Source organism: Aotus nancymaae, unplaced genomic scaffold (assembly GCF_030222135.1).
Source record: "Aotus nancymaae isolate 86718 unplaced genomic scaffold, 86718_ANA_hifiasm-v0.15.2.pri h1tg000033l, whole genome shotgun sequence".
NCBI classification, from domain to species: domain Eukaryota; kingdom Metazoa; phylum Chordata; class Mammalia; order Primates; family Aotidae; genus Aotus; species Aotus nancymaae.
The window spans coordinates 12,150,078-12,173,323 of NW_026988447.1; the positions used below are offsets into that span (position 1 = coordinate 12,150,078).

Genomic DNA, 23,246 nt, shown 5'->3' on the forward strand with positions numbered 1-23,246 from the left:
GTCCTTTTATACCTCTGGGATTTTTCTACCATCTACTTGTATTAGCTATTGTAATCAACTACTTTAAAAGGACCAAAAACATGAACAAAGACAGTGGGGCTGATAAGAACAAGATGTGTCTGAGGTTTCTGGTGAGGCTGATAGCTTGGGGGAGTGGGGGAATATAAGCCTGAAACAAGTCAGGAAGGCATTGTGAACATGCTTTTATGCTATTCTGGGGTTTCGTTTATGATTATATCTCTGCCAGCCAACAATGCTGAGACACAGCAAGTATTCAGTAGGTTAATAAATGAAAAAGAAGCAAACAGCAATCCGTGAAATTGTTCCTGTGTATTACGCTCTTCTTTGAGCCTAATTTCTTATCATTAAAAGCAGGGCTTTGAGCCTGGATACTTTTTAAGGTCCTTTCTTGTTTTTATATTCTATAATTTGAATTCACAATTTGTCTCCCAAGAGCATGGATTCTTTCAGATCACTGAAACAATGACCAAGAATCAGTTATCTTTTCTCAGAAGATATTACATTTAAAACTAAAATTTTTCATCCAGATTCCCAAATGCTTATTATCTTTAAAATACATTAACTATCTTCTGAGTAGTTTTCAATGGCAACTTATTAAAAGGATAATATGAGGCTATATAGGAAGGTATATTTTAATTAGGTTCTGTTCACTAAAACTCCTAAGTAGGTAAGCAGTTACTAGGGATGGCTACTACATGAATAAAATACAATTTCCAATCAGAACAGCATATATCCAAGAGCAAGCTTCTTGTGGCTGCAATATCCTCACTCTCCCCACCAAACTCCCACCTCTCCTGGCAGAAATCATTTCCTCACTCCTAATAAAAACTAATTCATACAAGTTATAAGACTTTTACTTGCTCTTTTCTGTTAGATTGAGCATCTCTACAGTGTTCTCTTCTCCCCAGACTCAAGAATGTATCCAGATTGTAAATACCAGTAGGATTGGATATTCATGAAGACAAATGTGTTTATCAAACTCTCCTTTTGTACTGTTTGCCAAAGACAGGATGTTCCTGGGATATGGCCTTACCTATTTTATAGGTGAGAAAACAAGTCCAAAGGGATTGGACTCTCATTGTTTGGCTGTTTAATTTAGACAAGTCATTTTTCTTTCTTCACTTTCAAGGGTCAGTTTTCTCATATCTACCAGGAAGGGAGGTTAACTGCATGTATACAAATTTGCCAATGTCTCCACCTCTAAATTATTTCCATGCCTAGTGGTGTTGTAGGAGTTATGAAGTAATTGTTTTCGGCAGATAGGACCAGGGGTCCTTGAGAAGTTTTCATTTTCAAAGCAGCTCTTAGAGCCAGGCCAGCAACCTTTGATATACAAATGCAGACCATTAGAAACTGGGTTCACCCAAACATGGCGATTCCCTCAGCCTTCTTACCCTTGTCCCACATGTTCCTAGCAACATGGTTGCCCCCACATATCCCTGGGCCAGCTTTGCAAATCAAACACCGCCTTCTCCAGCCTACTCATAAAACTGGCTGGTATCTGTGGCATTTGGGATTTCCTCTTTCAGCTTTGGAGCCCCCGTCCCTATGCCTTAGTATTGGGGAGCCTCTTCCTTCTGCCTTCTTTTTTTTTCTCACCTGTTAAACTCTCTGCTCCTTAAAACCAATCCATGTGTGTCCATGTTGTTTTATCTAATTCACGCAAGACAAGAGCCTCGGTGTCCCTCCACTCATCAGAGCCGTATCAGTGGTAAAACTTAATCAAAACTACATCAATATAACATAAGCAGTGCCATCAAAGTAGAGACTATTCAGGAATAAAGATGAGGATAACCCCAATAACAGTCATGACCATATTCTAAAGCATGAATCAATGGACTGAAGAAGTGAGAAAAAATTCCGTAACTGATAAATACATTATGTGGTAGAGTTACTAATCTAATTTTTCCTTCAAATGATATGAATTTCTTAAGGAATATACTGTCTATTAATTGTGATTAGCATAGTATGCCTCCATTCTGTACAGTAATTTACTTACATATTCTAGTTCCTTAAGGAAGCTCAGTAGAGAACTTTCTAAGGAGTCCTTCATAAATCCCTCAAGATTAGCAGCTGTAATTTGACAGTGACCCTGCTTGTTTCACGCAGAAAAGCAGCCACCCCGTAACCAAATGCCAGGTATTGGAAACTAAAGATGTGCTTCTTCTTTAACATGTACTTCACCCAGAATTGCTACTATGAAGTAGTCAGGATTCTGAACCTCATAGTGACATAGTGACCTCAATATCTGGCTCTAGCACCAAATGATGAAAATGGAAAAAGAATAAAGAGAAATGCTTCAAAGGAGATTGATCCAGGACTACCAGTAGTTCTCTACTAGTTTTACAAAAGCTGACCCAGCAATGGAATGCAAACGCACTGGTGATCCCAGCCAAGATACCAGAACCTGACACAGGTCAGGTGACCCATAGCACATTTAGAAACGATACACGATTTTAAACAGTTTTTTGGGAATGGTTTGTTATGAAGCAGTAGCTACTGATATAACTGTACTTGCCCTAAGGCTGTTCCTCCTCTCACCCTTCCTTATTGGCAGAGTCCACCTCCCATACCCTTGCTTTCTCAGCTCTCCTTGCACCACCTCCACTGCTAGCTCATGGGAACTGAAGAGAAGACTTCTAGGAACTTCTCACAAGAAGCCTCTCCCTTCTTCCATGCTTTGCACTTTTTCTGGGAGGATATGAGGCTTGGTGCTACTAAGACCACCCTGTAACCCTTAATATTCATAGGGATACTAATAATACTAACCTCACAAGAAATTGACAGGATTAAGTAAATATGTGTAAAGTACTTAGGAAAGTTCCTGGAACATAATGTCATTTATTCTTAGCTAAAATTTGACTGCATGTGAAGTAAATATACTGATAACATAAGTTTATTATATACGAAGAACAATGGCATTTGGATGGAACTTACTAAGTGATAACCATAGTACTGTTATTAACAAAAAGGAGAGTTTTATTGAATTGTGAGATTTATGATATATATATATATAGATACATATATACACACACACATTCAATTTTATTTACTATGCCCAAATATATTTTGATTATTAACAATTTAATTTAAAACAAAAAATTAATTTTTAAACATTTAAAAATACTTTTAAATTTAATAATTTATAATTTTGTTAATAATTTATAATAATTTAATAATTTTTATTTAAAAATAAAAATTAAAGTTTTAAAAATAAAATATCACAGTTAATAAACATTCATGAAGATATTAGTCTGTCTCAGAGACAGTACCTATGTAAAATATAATTTTTCATGTTTTCATCATTATTTATGGTTCCTTTTCTTTTAAAATAAAGGATGCTTTTTTTTCTAAAGACTTTTTCTTTTAGAACAGTTAGTTATAGGCTCACAGCAAAATTGGAGATACAGACATTTTTCATATACACCTGCCCTGACACGTACACATCTTCCCCTGTTATCAACATCCCCCACCAGAATGATACATTTGCTATAATTGATGAGGCTACACTGGCACATCATTATCACTCAGCGTCCATAGGATACACTAGGGCTCATTATTGATGTTGTACATTCTTTGGGTTTGGACAAATCTATAATGATATTATCCACACTGAAATATCATACAGAATATTTTTACTACCCTAAAATCCTTTGTGCTCCTCCCGTTCATCTCTCTCTGCCCCCTAACCCCTGGCAACCACAGATCTCTTTGCTGACTTCACAGTTTTGTCTTTTCGAGAATGTCATATAATTGGAATCTTATAGTTTGTAGCCTTTTCAGATTGGTTTCAATTATTTAATAGTGTTCATTTGGCCGGGCGCGGTGGCTCAAGCCTGTAATCCCAGCACTTTGGGAGGCCGAGGTGGGTGGATCACGAGGTCAAGAGATCGAGACCATCCTGGTCAACATTGTGAAACCCCGTCTCTACTAATACAAAAAAATTAGCTGGGCACGGTGGCGCGTGCCTGTAATCCCAGCTACTCAGGAGGCTGAGGCAGGAGAATTGCCTGAACCCAGGAGGCGGAGGTTGCGGTGAGCCGAGATCGCGCCATTGCACTCCAGCCTGGGTAACAAGAGCGAAACTCCGTCTCAAAAAAAAAATAGTGTTCATTTAAGTTTTCTCTATGTATTTTCATGATTTGATAGCTCATTTATTTTAGTAATAATAATTCATTGCTTGGATATATCATAATTTATTTATTCATTCACTTACCAAAGGACATCTTTGTTGCTTTAGAGTTTTGGCAATTATAAATGAAGCTGTAATAAACATCTTGTGTGGGGATTCAGTCAGGCTAGTGGGATAAATTTTAGTTATAGAGAATATACACAAACCCTTTTGGAAGGCTTAAGGGTTTTATTATAATACTTAGCTGAAGGCAGCTTTGTCCCCTTAGTTAAATAAATTAGAGTAGAAACAAAGTAATGTAGGAAATTTACTTAACTTGTTTACTCATGTGGTCCTATAAACTAACCCTTGCTCATTTTGGATGGCTCTCTCAGAGGGAGGTCCACTAGGGATATTATTTGCTAATGGTGTTTGATTTCGGCCTCGGAACCTGGCCTTTAATCTTCACCCTCTAGTGGTATTGATGCAAAGCCTTTGTCATTTAATGTGTGCTGAATAAAGGCGGGGAGGCCAGTGTGTTGTGGCCGGCAGCTGCTATCTCTTTACAGCACTCTCCTCGAGTGTCTGTGAGTGGCCACGGTTGTTCACTGAATATTGTGTCTGAGTGAATTTATTCATCCATTGTTGAGTTCAGGTCTGCAGGACAGACCCCTGCCGGTTGTGACCCCGGCAATCTGCATAAAGAATGTTTCATTTTAAATGAAACACTGTTTATATTTTGTTATCTTTAATTTTTGCATTGTTGTTATAAAGAAGTAAGATTACTAAAATGATTGGAATAACAGACCTAAGTAGAAAAACATGAACTAGTAATCACAACACCTGGGTATTTTTCTTAATTCTTCTACCCATTAACTATTTGGTCTTGATGAATCTTAGATATTTCTGGTCCTCCATGTATTCATTAGTAATTTGAAGAGACATAACAGACTATTACTAAGATATCTTTTAGATATGAGAGGCAATGAATTAAAAATACCTTTCAAGTGAATCCTCATAAAATTATACAATATTTCATACTCTTAATAACTGATTGAAAAACTTTCATATGTTTTCCAACATGTTGGTCTTTAATTTTTTTTTTTTTTTACTTTACCTGGGTCTTGTTATTGTTGAAAACTTAGAGCAATTGTTCCTAACACCAGTCCCCGGGTTGAAATTGAGCACAGAAGTCAAAGTTAAGTCTGAGCCCAGCTCACCTCATAGCATTTCCAGACATGTTTACTTTCTCCGAGAGAGACAAACTTAGGGTGTGGCAGAAACAACATCCATAGTTATGTTACTTAGCTGAACATTTTGCATGATTATTTGTCCTTTCCAGAAAAAGAAATGATAGCATTAACATTCATAGAAGATACATGTTTATTGCAGCAGTTCACAAAAAACTATCTAAAATGGCTTTGCAATTTTGTTTTCCATTACATAAGTGAGTATCATTAAAATTGTCAATAATCTTATAAAATAGCTGTTGGTTTTTAAAATTTTTATCATGTTCTAATACATTTTATAGTATGTGATGATTTATTTATATTAAATGGGAAATATATAAATTTAGTGTTTATCTGTATTTCTGTTCTTTTCTGTCACAGAAAAAATTCATAAACCTTTTTTTAAAACAATTGTATACATAAAATATTTACATGGACTTGGGAGAAATTTTAGTGAGCCTATTTCTAGTCTTTATATCAGCATTCAGTGTGAAAGACCACAACGTATTTGCCAATCCCACAGCTGTATTTTGTGTCTTTATCTTATCGTTAATCCAACATGATTTTTAATAGATATTCATCATCCACAAACTTTCTGGGCCCCTCTTAGGTCTCCAAGCTGGAGTACAGTTTGGCCTAAGCCAATCAATACAATTCACTCTACTTGCATTAGTAAGGCAATTGATTAGTTCAGGCAAGGGTATATTGCCTAGAGAAATTTACAGGGAAGTGTGGTGAGGCTTCCTGAGACAGTGTTTCTGTTTCTGCCTTTAGACATTATTATGTGAGGCCTGATGATCAGAGAAGCTGCAGCCATCTTGAGAGCATGAGGAAAAGCTCAGAGGATCACAAGACTTTGAGCTGAACTTTCACTTCATTGGGTTGTTAATTTAACCTACCTTGGAACCATCTACCTCCAGAGTTTTTGTTATATGAAATAGCATGTATTCTTACTGCTTAAACCACTTTAGGTAAGCATTTCTGTAATTTGAACCTCAAAGCACTAATAGAATTTCCTTGCCCTGTTCCCAGTATTCTTAGGCAGTGAGGGACTGAGAACTCTTTGTATAGCTCCTGTATTCCCAACAGATAGACTTGAAATTGTATCCATCAAATATCAGCGTTTGAGTGTTCCATCATTTCATATTAATCATGATAAATACAATGCTATTGGAGAACATTTATATTATTTAACAAAGGAAACAGCACAGAAAATGTACATACTGCATTTTTGTCTTATATAAACAAATATAAATATTTTTGATTCTCCAACTATTTGTATTACTGAAAATTCTGTACTTTAAACCATTTTCTTTTAATTGTCTCTTTATTCTGCAAAACCTATTTTGGTATCTTAGGTGGTTACTAACATTAATAATACAAGATGTCAGAATTTTCCTGGAAGGCATATATAATACTTCTGTTTATATTTTATTGGCCAGAATTTGTCACAAGACTACTTGCTGCAAAAAAAATCTGGTAAATAGATTATTTATCCACCAGCATTTTTTATTACCATCCCTGTGTCTCCATATTCTTAGTTGCTCTAACATTCCTAATTCTCTAGCATTTGGCAAGTTAATTCTCTAGCATTGGCAGGTTAATCTTCTAGATTCTTTACACAATGTAATTAATGACTTCATTACATTTAATAGGGCAGTGTAGTATATCTAAATCATCATAGACTAAGTCTTCAATGCTGTATGCAAGGCTGAATAAAATTTCTTCTTGCCATGATTTTAATCTTTTTAATGGTAACAAAGTCACTTTATATTTTAAAATGCATCTCTGTTAAGTGGGCACACAAAAAATAATGAATGAATAAATTAAGAAACAAAGAATTTTAACCTCAGGTCATATAAAAAATTCTGCACTATCTGATGGTACTTTGTTAATTATTCACATAATTAGACATTGAATTCATGTCAATTTTCACTAAAAAAGTGCCTAGCTCCATGTCTAACACATGGTAAGCACTAAATAATCATTTGTTGAATGGATATATGAATGAAAAAATAATAACCAGCATTGATTTTATTAGGAATAGAATCTAATATTTTTGTGTTTTCAACGTTTTTAAGATCACTTTTTCAAGATTATAGTAGTGCTAGAAATATTTGTCCCATTTTCTTTCAGTTTTAACAAAATTAAAGATTCTTTCTCCATGTTTAGAGTTTCACATTTGGATATGTGAAAGAATTTCACAATATGTGAATTAAGTTGTGGCTCCAGGGTGTGTAACACTAAATATTATATTAACTGAAATTAATTATCAGTAAGAGACTAAAAAGGCATCTCTTGATTATGATATTACTTTTAAAAGAATATCATAGTATTCTTAGGATAAACATAATCTTTATTGTATGTTGCATTTTTTTTTTCCTGTTCTCAGAGATAGAAATTAATTTTGATTCCATTAATTCTATACGTGGAAATAGTTTTGTTTTTTCAGTATTTGGTTTTATTTTCTTCTGTGAAGGTCAGTAATTTCGTAAAATTTTGTGCACTGGAAATAAGATGGCTATCAAAATCTTAGATAGTTACAAAATGGTTTTCTATATTAGAAATATTTGTTTAAAAATTGGCAAGCTTAGGGCGGGCACAGTGGCTCAAGCCTTAATCCCAGCACTTTGGGAATCTGAGGCGGGCAGATCATCTGGGGTTGGGAGTTTGAGACCAGCCTGGTCAACATGGTGAAACCCCGACTCTACTAAAATTACGAAAACTAGCCAGGCTTTGTGGGAGGCACCTGTAATCCTAGCTACTCAGGAGACTGAGGCAGGAGAATCACTTCAACCTGGGAAGCAGAGGCTGCAGTGAGCTGAGATTGCCGCATTGCACTCCAACCTGGGTGACAGAGTGACATTTCATCTCAAAACAAAAAAACAAAAAACCCCAAAAAACTGGCAAAGTTGTTAATGTAATTGGTAAGATCACATTTATTACTAAACTAATACAATTGGTAAATTTTGATAAAATAATACCTCTACTTATGAACTTAACTTAGATTTGATTCCATACATCCTGAGGACAAAAACTATTTTACCCATCTATAAGATAGGAACAATAATGATACTTACCTCAAGATCATTGCAAATAATAAGACAAATTAATGGCTTAGAACAACGACTGGCATGTATGAAGTATTCCATATATACCTGGCTGATTCTTTTTCTTCTCACTCTTGTTATTGCAATTATTTATTGCCTATATTAATTGTTCAATGCTTAGCAAATGAAATAAAATATTTGGATATTAAATCGTAGACCTTTAGAAGTCTGCATGAACAGAGACCACACTTTGGACATCTTTTGTATTCTGCACAGGGCCTATCACAAGGCTGAGCATTGTGTCAAGTATCAACTTGGCCATCTCCTTGATTCCATGTTCAAGTAGTCATATTACCTTCATTCATTATTCATAATTGATTCTTAAACATTTATTATTTGTCATGCACCATTGGCAATCATAAAGATAAGAATAATAAAAGAAATGGACCTGAGTCTTGTTCTCATATAGACATATGGGAACCTACAAATATTCTTAAGCATATCTAAATATTTATAATATGGAAACTCATACTGTTCCTTAAATCAGTTTCTTATAGTCCTCTCTTTTCAAAGTCAAATACATTTACATTATTTATGAAGAGATAAAAATTAACAATCATCTACAGTATAGCATTAGACATTCTGTATCAGCTTTTACTCTGCACCTGAATGAGTGATAGGCACTCAACACCAGCCATGAGATCACCTGTGGAGGCCGAACCCTGCAAAGTCACAGTGGCAGAACTGCCCAAGATTTTGAGAGCCCACCATTTATTTGTGCAAGCCTGCCCGGGATATTGGACAGGGAGTCAGCAAATATTATTTTGGAGCTTTAAGATTTAATAATGTCCCTGCTATGTTTGGAACTTGCATGGGGCCTGTAGGCCCTTTCTTTTGGTCAATTTCTCCCATTTAGAACTGGTGGGTTTACCCAATGCTTATACGCTCATTTTATCTTAGAAGTAACTAACTTGTTTTTGATTTTACAGGCTCATAGGTGGAAGGGACTATGTGTGTTGTCTCAGATTACACTTTGGATTTTGAACTTTGAACTTTTGAGTTAATACTAGAATGAGTTAAGACTTTGGGGGACTGCTGGGAAGGCATGATTGCAATTTGCAATGTGAGAAGAAAACGAGATTTGGGAGGGGCCAGGGGCAGAATGATATGGTTTGGATTTCTGTCCCTGCCCAAATCTCAAGCTGAATTATAAACCCCAGTATTAGAGGTGGGGCCTGGTGGGAGGTTGTTGCATCATGGGGATGGACTTCCCCTTTTGGTGCTGGTCTTGCGACAGAGTTCTCATGAGATCTGATTCTTTACAAGTGTCTGGTAACACACCCCGCTCCCACCCCACTTCCTCCTGCTCTGGCCATGTAAGATGTGCCTGCTTCTTCTTTGCCTCTGTCATAACTTTCCTGAGGCCTTCCCAGCCATGCTTCCTGTACATCCTGCAAAATCTGTGAGCCAATTAAACCTCTTTTCTTTATAAATTACCCAGTCTGAAGTATTTCCTTACAGCAATGCAAGAATAGACCAACACATACAGGTTTTAGGTTTTAAAATAATAGAGTTAAAAAAAACTGCTTCATAAGGGAAATGACCAAATTAATGTGCTTGAAATAAAGCCATCAATGCTCATTTGAGGATTTTTTTTCCATCTAAGAAATGCATCTACATGGAAAGCACATACTCAAATCTGTTGTGGGCTATCATAAATGACTCCCCAAAGGGCTGACTTAATGCCAATTATCAGATGCCAAGGAATACACCTTATTGCATCAGCTCAGTGAGGGAGGAGGTCTGGGCAAGGGATGGACTCATTAAGAGAAACAGTCTCCAGTGAATTCTTCCCAAATCTTTTGTGATTGAAAATCCAGTCAGCACTTTATCTGTCAGTTGGTTGCTATGTGAGGTAACTGAGGTCAAGGCTTCTAGAACTACTATTGCTTACAGAACATGACTTGATTAATTTTTATTTTGTATTCAGCTGTGTTAGAAATGTCACAGTCCTCTCTTAACACCTATTTATGGGGTCTTCTGTTTCTCTTCAGTTGTTCATCAGCTTATGTTCAGAGCCCAGATTAATAACCCAGACCCATTTTTTGGGTGTCTCTATGGGGATACCTGAAGCAAAATAATGAATGTTGCTCTAAATTATTGATCACTTGGGAATATTTTCTCAATTACACACTTTACACATTTGGTTTATATTAGGTAGCTTACAGAACACAATATACATTCAAGCTTCAGTTTCAATTCTGCTGACCCTGACCACTAGGATCAGTCACACCTAGACATACCTAGTGGGAAAGCAGGTTAGTTTCTTCAAGATTTGCTTGACATAATTGTTTGAGATCTTCTGAGTAAAGAAATGGGACTTATAAGCTTTATCTAAGACTTATTTTTTAATATCAGAGAGAAGGGGTGATTTGGAGAAATTGTAGCTCAGTGTTATGTGTTAAATAGTGTTCCCCAAAGATCTATATTAAAATCCTAACCCATAGTACCTTCAGAATGTGACTAAATATAGAGATTAGGCCTTTAAAGAAGTAATTAAGATTATTGGAAGAAATATCTTTCTGTAAACTTAAGTTCAAGTGGTCAGGATCTGTAAATTAATGGACATACTAAGAGGAGAAAAGATAAGTTTAATTCACACATATACAGAAACACACAGTAATGAGTGAATAGCTAGAGGCATAAGTCCATATACTAGTTAAACAAAAGGAGGGTAATTGGCTGTGGCCAGTGTCTAGGGTTTTAGTGGGGAAGTATGGAAAGTCCTGATGAGTTTTTTGATGCTAGTAGAAATGGGCAGTGTTCTTTCAGGCTGAAATCTCAGCCTGAAGGGAAGGTGGGTGTTATGACAGTGAAATTTGTGCTTCCTGGTGCTAAAGGCCAGTCTTCTCCTATATCAGGGTTCTCCAGAGAAATAGAAACAATAATATATATTGACGTATTATTGATAACCAATTATATATATGTATATATATAATATATAAATACATGAAGAGATTTATTATGAGATATTGGCCCACATAGTAGGAAAGTTAGTGGTATAATTTTAGTCCAAGTCAGAAGGCCTGAGACCAGGGAAGTCAATGGTGTAAATCCTGGTCCAAGGGCAGGAGAAGACTGATGTCCCAGATCAAGTATGTGGTAGGATGCTTTCCCATTTAGGGAGGGCTGTCTACTTTACTAAGTCTACTGATTCAAACACTAATCGCACCTGGAAACACCCTCATAGACACACCAAGAAATAATGTTTAATTTGGGCACCTCTTGGCCCCATTAAGTTGCCACATAGAATTAACCAACCTAACCCTCAAATAGGAAACTGCATTGGAGGGGGTAAATGGCAGTTGTATTTGGCGAGTCTCTGCTGAGTTTAGATGATGTTTCATTCTGTGGCTGCTGATTGTTTAGATATTCTTAAGGTAAAGTTATCTTCATACCATTTTGGTGGATTGTTTACCCTTTCAAGATTAAATGAGGTCATTAGGGTGGGCCCTACTCTGGTATGACTGGTGTTTTTATGAGAAGACACAGACACACAGAGAGAGCACTTCATATGAAGATGAAGACAGCCCTTCTACAAGCCAACAACAGAGGCTTTAGAAGGCATTGACTTTGCTGACACCTTGGTCTTGGACTTCTAGCCTCCAGAACTGCAAACAAATTTCTACTGTTTAAACTAGTCAGTTTGTGATACTCTGTGATGACAACCCTAGCAAATGAATACATTCAACTTTTTTTTTTTTTAATCCTTATGAGTTCTGTCAAAAAGAGAAAGAAATGTCTTCATGGCAAAGATAAACTTAAAAGAATTTGAACTCATAAAGCCTCTGTGAGATGTTGTGTGTTCAAAGAGGCATTTTCTAAGGTCATGTGTAAATATAGCAAGAAAGAATGGACCCACCATAGCACAGGAGTGTCAGCACTGGGGTTATTCATAGCAGGAGGCACCATCTCCAGCAGTGGATTTAGCTATGGCTTACTGAGGCCATTCCTTTGAATAGAACTTAGAGCCCTCAGAGGGTAAAACCTCACACAGCCCAGCTTTGCAGGCACTATAGAACTCAGTAGACAGTGAGGCTGAAAGGACTTGCCTGTGATCATCTGTAAAGCTTCTCTGGAAAGTTCTGGAAGTTATTTGAGGAAACACTGGGGGTGCAGCATGGTCACAGAGGGAAGTAGATTTAGAATTTACTATAGCTGGATGGTATCAGTATCAGAGAAGTAATTATTTATTTACTTATTCATTTTTCACATTAAAATAATATTATTACCTCCAGACTGGGGAACATGACACTGGGACAGAAAGAGGTCCTCACGCTGGCATTAGAATAAACAAACTATAGACATATCAGAGAGGATTAGACTTTGTAGTCAATAGATTATTCTGTCTCCAGAATTGAATTTGACCCTTCTACATTAAATCTACCTGTATTTTGTTTTAAATATTTATCCTTCTCAGATGTGAATTCACTTAATAAGTGACTATATATCTTCATCTTTATTAATGACTTGGGCATCCCATGAAAATCAACTGCTAACTGATACAGAAAAGTACCCATCAAGTGTAATGGAATTGGCAAAAATCTTCATTTCTTAAGATGGCAGCCACCAAAATGATTTAATAAAGGGAAAAGGAAAAAGGCCAATTCAATAATTTTGAATAATGACTTTGATTTTATCTTAAAAATGGCTCTTAAATTAAAAATATTATAATTTTGCATTTGAAAATAATCATTGTTTTCCTAAGGACTTCAAATCATATATTAAGGTGTTATTACATATATTCTAGCTCAATGTACCAAGGTATTATCACTCTTTATTTTATGGAAGATTTAGAACTCTTTTTGTTGTTTCATAAGCTGAGTCAGTGCCAGGTACTAAAAAATAAGCAAGGTGTTTGCAAGTCTCAATTAAGCCATATTAGAGATTATAACTGAGACACAGAGAAATGACTTAAAGAGAATACAAGCAATTATGATATAAACCAAACATAAAATCCTAAGCTCAATAACCAACTAAATGGTGTCCTCGTCTCAGCCCAGGGCACTCCAAAGTTAGCCTGAAACACTAGTTCAGGCTATGATGGGATAGAGGAGTCATAAATGCCCCATTATACCCTGCTATCTTTAAAATCCAGTCACAACTGACCAATATTAACATTAAAACAGAGACCTCATGACTGTCAAAGCAGACTCTGTAGCAATATGATACCAACATGACAAATAGCAGGCCCTGAAAGAAAGAAAACATTTTAGCTCAAAGTATATATTTTTTCAACATATTTTAAAAATGGCCCTGTATAGCTGTCTCTTATGGGGGAAAATCTACAATCCATAGAGAATTTCCTTTCCTTTCCAGGTCTGTCTCCTGATCCAGAAGAATATTAACTGAGTCTGGCACTTGATAAGTCTGATAAATATTTACAATCTATTCTGTCTGAAGCCTGCTACTTGGAGACTTCATCTGTATATTAAGAACCTTGGTCTCCACCATCCTTTATTTTAACCCAGACAGTCCCTTCTATTGATTCTAAGTTTTTAAATAAACCCTTTCAACCAATTGCAAATGAGAAAATCTTTGAATCCACCTAAGACCTGAAACTCCTGATCCCCTTTGCTTTGAGCTGTCCCATCTTTCCGGACAAAACCAATGCACATCTTACATGTATTGGTGGATGTCTTATGTCCCTCTAAAACATGAAGCTGTAGCTCCAGCACCCTGGGCACATGGTCTTAGGACCTCCTAAGGATGTGTCACAAGCATGTCCTTAACTTTGGCAAAATAAACTTCTAAATTGATTGAGACCTGTGTCAGTTATTTTTTTATTTTTTTTTTTGGTTTACAGTGAACAAAGGGAAAACACCTGGATAATTTTATTCTTTAATTTAGGGGATATGGTCTGACTGAAAATCCAAACGTGCCTCCTACTACTCTCTACCATGTTCACTCCATTCCAGGCTCAGTGTCCTTGCTGTTTCTAATTCCCCAAGCATGGTTTTCTTGGGTCTAGGTATCTTTACACCTGTTTTTTATTTTAACCTGGGATGCTGCTTCACCATAGCTCTCCTCTGCATCTCTCTGAGGTGACACATCCTCAGACAAGCCTTCTCTGGTGCCCTGTCTCAAACAGTATTCTCCTTCATTGCTTTATTTTTAATTGTAGCACCTATTCTTCCTGCATTTAATAATACAAGTTTACCTTCCTTTAACTCAAAACTTTGAGAATAAATGTGCTTCCAAAATAAGACATGTTCCTCCCAAATTTTAGAAAGATAATATAGGACATTTACTGTGTATTATGTACCCCTCCTAACACACTTGGCCTCAGCCAGTGACTTACGGTAAAATTCATCACTAGTAATGAATTTTAAGTGGGATAAATAAAGACTATAGATAGCTTTATGTCAGTTCAAGACAGGTTTTTGCCGCCAAATAAGTTATGAAAGAATCTTTGGTTTTCATAACTTCTTGAATTGTAGAACTCTGGGTAGATTTGGAGAATACATACAAAACTATAAATGTAAATACACAGAAAGACATGCTTGCTCATGTGTTTGTTTGCGTCTCCCACAAAATGTAAGCTCCATTAGGTCAAGGGCATGATCTATAGGTACTCAATGAGTATTTTGTAATTAAATTAATAAGACTACTTTCCAACTGATGATTCTTTGGTACGATTATAGTAGACACTGATCTAGGCTTTCAAAAATCTCCCATATATATGTAAAGCATCATTGGTCTGAGGGGCACTGGACTCTGAGATGGAAATAAAAATAAAAAAATAACGATTATCATCTTTGAAAGACCTTGTTAGGATAAAAACACAAGCTACATGTGGGGTCAAAATATTTGAAAATCATATACCTGACAAAAGCCTTGAATCTAAAATATATAAAAACTCTCAAAATCCAAAAAGAAACAATACCACCACCAAGTACTCCAGTTCGAAAGTAAGCAAAAGACATAAATAGGTATTTCTCTGAAAAAAAAATACAAATGGTAAACAAGCACATGAGAAGAAGATTAGCCATTAGGGAAATGCAAATTTAAAACCATATTTAGTAGGCATTCCTACACACTTATTAAAATGGCTCAGAAATAGTGATAATGTCAAATGCTGGTGAGAATGCAAAGAAAGTAGACCACTTACATATTGCTGATGAGAATGTAAAGTAATATAAACACTCTAGGAAAGAGTTTTATAATTTCTTAGAAAACTAAATCTGCACTTACCACATAACCCAACAATTTCACCCTGTACATTTATCCCAAAGAAATAAAAATTTATGTTCACATGTAAACAGGGACACACATTCACAGAAACTTTATTCACAGTAGCCCCAACTGTAAACAACCTCATAGTCTTCAGTGGGTGAGTTATTGAAAAGCATTAACACCGTGGATTACTATTCAGCAACAAAAAAGAACAAACTAGTGGCACATGCAACTACTTGAACTGATCTCAAGGGAATTATACTACCTGAAAGTAGCTACTCTCAAAGCTTATGCATACTATGAGGTTTCATTTGTGAAACATTCTTGAAATGACAAAATCATAGAGATAGAAAATATGTTAGTTACCGTTAGGGACTGAGAAAGGGGGAAAGAGAACAGATGGAAGAGTGTGTAACTGTCATGGGATTCTTGTGGTGATGGAACTGTTGCATGTCTTGATGGTGATGGTTGTTAAATAAATCTACACCTGTGACAAAAATAAAATGGAACAAGGCACACAGACACATACAAATTAGTGCATGCAGAACTAATGAAACTGAATAAGGTTAATGGATGGCACTGTCATTTTCCTGGTGGTAATTCTGTACTATAGTTATGTAAGATGCTACCCTTGGGGGAAACTGAAAGGTACATAGATTTCTCTGTATTTTTTTTTAACAAATGCATGTAAATTTAGAATGAACTTAATTAAAATGTTTAATTAAGGCAATGTGTGGTCATGAACTTTTTTTTTTTTTTTTGGGTCAGGATAAACCAGTAAGTAGGATATATTTTCTCTGATTCAATATAATTTTATAAATTTTATTTTTTAAATCTGCAATCTTTCCATTACTAGATAATAAATGATTCATATAAAAGAGTTAGCAAGTAATTGCATTCCATTAATTAGAAAATTAAAATTATGAAGATGAATCAGCTCAAAATGGAAATATTTCTTTTCTGGAAAATTTATCTTGCTGTTTCATGCTGCAATTGTCTCTAAAAATGCATGAGTTTATAATCGGGTAAAAGTCAAAATTTCCAGAATCTTGGTCCAATAGATCATTATTTCACATAAACATTCTTGGATCATAATAACCTTATAAATGGAAAATTAGGTTTGGTTATGATTTCCCTACAAAGCCAATAGGTAATCATAGCTGTACTAACAATCAATGACTCAAATCTCTGCTTAACTAAGTTGTACATACTTGTCATAGATGAAGATGATTTTAATAGTGATTTGAAGAAAAAAGAGTTTATTTTTTAGAGCAGTTTTGGGTTTACAGCAAAACTGAAAGGAAGGTACAGAGATATTTCATATACTACCTGCTCCCACACATACATAGCCTCTGCCCTATTGAAATCCTCCACCATATTAGTACATTTATTACAATTTATAAACCTATACTGACATATATTAGTATTCAGAGTCTGTAGTTTATATTGGGGTTTATTTTTGATGTTGTATATTCTATGGGCTCAGACAAATGCATAATAAAACTTATCTACCATTATAATATTATATAGAGTATATTTAGAGCCCTAAAAATCTTCTGTGTTTCACCTATTCATCTTCCCCTGTCCCCTAACTCCTAGAAACCACTGATTTTTAAAATCTATAAAAATTTTGCCATTTCAAGAATGTTATATAGCTGGGATCATACACTATGTAGCCATTTCAGATTGTCTTGTTTCACTTATCAATATGTACTTAAGTTTCCTTCTTGCATTTTCACAGCTTAATAGCTCATTTCTTTTTGTGCTGTATAATATTCCATTGTTCGGGTGTACCAAAGTTTATTTATCCATTAGCCTACTAAGTGACATCTTGGTTGCTTCCAAGTTCTGGCAATTTTGAATAAAGCTGATCATTGCTCATAATTATAATCATCTGTGTGCAGGCTTTGTGTCGATGTAAGTTGACACTCCTTTGAGTAGACACTAAGCAGCACAATTGCTGGATTGTATGGTGAGAGTATGTTCAGTTTTGTAAGAAACTATGAAACTCTCTTCCAAAGTGGCTGAGCTCTTTCTCATTTCCACCAGCACTAAGTTCTTGTTGCTCCACATCCTCACCAGCATTTGCTGTTTGATAGAGAGCTCTCATATACCCCATGCTCAGTTTCTTCTATTATTAGCACATTACATTATTATAATGTATTTGTCTCAATTAATGAACCAATATTGATACATTATTCTCAACTGAAGTCCATACATTATTCAAATTTACTTAGTTTTTATCCAATGTCCCATATCTGCCTCAGAACCCCATCTAGGATGCATAATGCATTTAGTTATATCGACTACTCACACTTGGCTACAACAGTTTATCAGACTTTGATTGGTTTGGTGACCATGACAGTTTTGAAGATTACTGGTGAGGCATTTTTTAGAATGTCCCTTAACTGATATTGTCTGATATATTTCTCACTATTAGAATGGAGTTATGGGTTTGGAAGAGAAAGACCAGGGGTAAAATAGGCATATCATCATATATATATTAAATATATCATATTTATGTTATTAAATTATTTAACATATCATATCATGGTTATTAAATATGATTTTAACATCTGGAATTTTACTGTGAGAGCATCCACAAACAGCTCAGGAGAGGCAACCAGGTCTCAGTTCTAACAGAAGCAGTTGGAGAACTGTGAACTGTAAATTTGCCTTTTCTAGGTTTCTGTTTGCTCACTGGAAAATGACATTTTCTTCCATTCCTAAAGTTCCGTTACCCACACTAGCCAAAAGCAATGGGACTGTTCTGTGATGTTAGGGCTCATAAATTCCTTGGAATATGGGGCATTTCCTTTGAATAGATACTTCTATGATACACCTAATGCTGGTAAGATTGGCGTATAGGCCTGTATCCTAAGTCAAGCGGCCACTGTGATACTGTGCACAGCACCTACTTTTTGCCTAGTGGAGAATTTTAGCACCATTCAATCAGAAATTTTGTTCAAAAAATGAAATGCATTCTCCCTCCATATCTCCTCTGCTTTCCATCCCTTTCGTTTCCCTCTCACATCCATTTTGGAATCAAACTTACACTTCCATTATTGTAAGTTCAATAAATTTAAGTTATTATGCCTAATTGAACCACATGTAGAGCTATGTATCTGTTTCCATTTGAACGCAGAAATTAAAATTAGATTTGCTTAGAAACACCATAGCTAAAAACTTTAAGTATTCATTTTTCTTATTTTATGTATTTGTATTGATTCTCTCACCATCTGATATAGTTTTGAAAAAGCACTACAAAGGTCAATGCAAATGAAAAAGAGGTATGGACAGTTCATAAATTGGGTCATTTGTGTGGAAAAACTGATAATTTAACTATACTGAGCTGTGTCCTGTGCCCCACATGGAAAACTCTCAATCTCATAGAGTTAGAAAGCTCCTTCCCTCTCCACATGGTCATTGATTGTCAGGTCAGTCATCAGGAGAAAGCCAAGCAGGTACACAGCCCAGATTCCTGCAATGTTCAGAAAGTTTGACAAATACAGATGGTGTATTCTAAGAGATAAGGGAATCCATCAGTTTTTATCTAGTGGAAAACTGCTATCTACAGCACAGAGTTTTCTCTGTTTAAGTTTCCTTACACGGACATTTGGAAAATACCAGTATTCACAGATGGAAAGAATAGTCTGCTAGCTGTAGAGTTAGACTCCTACATTTTTAATAGGCAAACCACCAATCCCAAGGTGTGTACTATTAATATGTATTTGTTGCTAATTGTTATTTTAAAATAGACTATTTTATATTATGACAGTCTATTTGCTATCAAAAAGCTAAGAGAAGTGAAAATTCCATTAAGTTTTTCATTTCTCTTAGCTTTTTGTATAGCAAATGTTTTGCTGCTTTCATCCAGAATAAACATTTGACTTTGTGGAATGACTTTAAAGTTTGGCAGAAAAGAAGTAGAATCAAGGCAGGAAAACATTTACTTTGGAAGCTTAGATCTTTAAAAACAAACAAACAAACAAAAGTACCAATTTGCCTATGATTTCAAAATGTTCATACATAGTGGTCCATAAACTGGATCATTTATATATACCTATTGGCCACTAAAGTATGTATTTTATTTCTAAAGCCAAATGGAAACAAGTATTCCGTTTAAATTTCAGTGCATATATATCTTGTTTACCTCTAAGCTCTTAGGCTCTTTAAATCAACAAAAGGTATCTCAGAAGTTGGGAAAATATCTAAGTCTCTCTACTCTAGAGCTTCCTTCTCACATTTTCCCCCTCCACCAAAGTATAGCAACATCAGTATTGAGAAAAATAATGAATATTTGCTCATAAGTAAACATTATATTCGACACTCCCCAATATTATCTTTATTCTCTAAGATCTGGCTAAGAAAAGATTACTAATATTTTTTATACTAAAAACCATTTTAATTATGGAGTATTTGTGTTATAAGTGCTGTCAATAGGTAGAAAAAAGTTTGGTGTTCAATTTGTTTCTCTTATTTTTTACTCTTCCTTGTCCAGCAACAAAAATTTCTTGACCTCAGGACCTGGAATTGCTTCAGTAAAGTTGTAAGATACACAATCAATATACAAAAATGAGTAGCATTTCTATACCCTAGTAATGAAACAGCTGAAAACAGAGAGCAATTCCATTTACAATAGCTACAAAAAAGGGATAAATTTAACCAAGGAGGTAAAAAATCTCTACAAGGAAAAACCATAAAACACTGATGAAAGAAGTTGAAAAGGATGCAAATGGAATGTGACCCCATGCTCGTGAAGTGGAAGAATTAACATGATTAAAATGAACATACTTCCCAAAGCAATCTACAGATTCAGTTCAGTCTATACTAAAATATCAATGTCATTTTTCATAGAAATAGCAAAAAAAATCCTAAAATTGGTATGGAACCAAAAAAGAGCCAGAATAGTCAAATTCTGAGCAAACAGGGCAATGCCAGATGCATCACACTACCTGACTGCAAAATACGTTTTCATTGTAAGTCTATAGTAACCAAAACAGCATGATATTGGTATAAAAATACACAGAGACAAATGGAACAGAATAGAGAACATAGAAACAAATCCATGTATTGATAGCCAATTGATTTTTGAAAAAGACATTAGAACATACACTAGGGAAAGAATACTCTCTTCGATAAATGGTGCTGGGAAAATTGGGTGTCCATATGCAGAGGAATGAAACTGAACTGTCTCTCACAATATACAAATATATAAAAATCAACTCAAAATGATTGAAGATTTACATGTAAGACCTGAAACTATAAAACTACTAGAAGAAAGCATAAGAAAAACACATCAGATCAATGACTTATGCAAAGATTTTATGGCTAAGACCTCAAAATCAATGACAACTAAAACAAAAAATATATATATGGGACTAAATTAAATTATAAACTTCATCACAGCAAAGGAGACCATCAATAGAGTCAAGAGACAACCTGCTGAATGGGAGAAAAAAATTGCAAACTATCTATCTGATAAGGAACTAATATCCAGAACATACAGAAAACTCAACAATAAAAAATAAATAATTTTATTAAAAATGGGCAAAGCATATGAATAAACAATCCTCAGAAAATACAAATGGCCAACAGTATATGAAAAAATGCTCAACATCATCACAGAAATGCTAAGCAAAAACACAATGAGATATCACCTTACACCAATTAAAATGGCTATTATTAAAAATACAAAAACAATAATAGATGCTAGCAAGAGTGTGGAGAAAGGGGAATTCTTATACACTTTTGGTGGAAATGTGAATTAGTACAGCTACTATGAAAAACAACATGGAGATTTTTCCAAAACCTAAAAACAGAACTACTATATTGACTTTCCAATCCCACTACTGGGTATCTACCCAAAGAAAAAGAAATCAATACATCAAAGAGATACCTGTACTCACATGTTTATCACAGCACTATCTACAATAGCAAAGATAGGGAATCAACTCAAGTGTCCATCAATGGATGAATGAATAAAGAAAATATGGTATATATATGAATGGAATACTATTTAGTTATTAAAAAAAGAATGAAATCATTTTATTAGCAGCAACATGGATGGTGCTGGAGTTCATTGTGTTAAGTGAAATAACCCAGGCACAGAAAACAAATATCACATGTTCTCACTTATATGCAGGAGATAAAAAAAGTTGATTTCATATTAAGGTCAAGAGTGGAGTGACAGATATTAGATGCAGGGAAGGATGAGTGGGGGTAGAGAATGAAGAAAGATAGATCAATAGCTATCATTTGACAGATATTAGACAAAGGGCATAGGTTAGATAAAGGGCGTAAGTTCTATTATTTGACAGCAGAGTGACTATAGTTAACAACAATGTATTGTATATTTCCACATACTTGGAAGGGAAGGCTTTAATTATTCCCAACACACAGAAATGAAAAAATACTCAAAGTGGTGGATAACTCAAACACCCTGACTTGATCATTACACACTCTAAGCATGTAATAAAATATCGCATGTATCTCATAAGTACATAAAACATTATGTATCAGTCAATAAATAAAAGGTAAGTTTTAAAAGAAATAAAGTAGGAAAGAAATTGGTCTTTCAACTATAATTCCTTTAGAGGGTGAGCCAGTAGTTGCTTAGAGAACTGCATGGAAGCACCAGCCACTGTGGCTGATGCCTGTGATCCCTGGTACTCAGGAGGCTGAGGTGGAGGATCCCTTGAGCCCCGGAGGTTGAGGCTACAGTGATCTGTGACTGCACCACTGCACTCCATCCAGGGCAGCAGATAGAGAGTGTCTCAAAAATAAAAAACGAGACAAACAAAAAACTCGAAGAATTGCATGGAAGCATGAGGAAAATACAGGCATAGATTTAAGAAGTACTGATTTTTAGATGCTCTAACAGAAATGCATGACGTAGAGGAAAATCATGTGTGAATATTTCAGTTGTTACAAGTGTTTGACAGAAAATGAAAAAGCTCTAAGTATGAAGCTGTCGGCACAGGGAGACCCTCCTTCTTCAATCACACTCATCCCTGTTCTCCTTCACCCTTCCAGGATTTCTGAATGGGGAGGTGGTTTTGTTCATATGTCCCCTGGGACTAAGCTTGATCTGATAAATCATCCAGGAAGACGAAGAAGCCCCCAGACTAGTCAGGATCATATTTGGTATGTACAGTTTTCGAGTTCAGCACAGGAGAAAAAAATGATTCAAAAAAGCGAAAAAAGGTTCTAGGTCAATTAGACTACAATTATGAAATGTGAATAGTTGCCCAAATATTATGTACTTAATCATCTTTCTGTTTTATCTATCCCTCTGCCTTCCTACCCTTTCTCTGCTATACACTCCCTTTTTCCTCCCTCATATCTTCTCCATCCAGATTATTATTTTGTGTGTTCGTTCAAATTAACTATGCCAAATGAAGAAAGAAGCACCTCAGACTTCATCTGTCTGCAAAGAATTTTGAGTTACCGAGTGCAGAGGATTTATCGGTTTTCTATTGCTGCAGAACAATTTACCATGAATTTAGCGTCTTAAAGCAATGCACACTTATTACCTCATAGCTTCTGTGAACCAAGAACCTGGGAATAGTTTAATTGAGTTCTCTACTTAGGGTTTCA

General features: G+C 35.4%; 1 long non-coding RNA gene across 1 annotated transcript; it reads left to right on the forward strand.

Moving 5' to 3' along the window:
- Positions 1–2,341: 2,341 nt before the first annotated feature.
- LOC135277722 (uncharacterized) lies at positions 2,342–20,640 on the forward strand. Its single transcript, XR_010345320.1, has 3 exons — positions 2,342–2,437; positions 19,500–19,584; positions 20,172–20,640. It is a non-coding gene; the product is annotated as an uncharacterized LOC135277722 (long non-coding RNA).
- Positions 20,641–23,246: the final 2,606 nt, after the last annotated feature.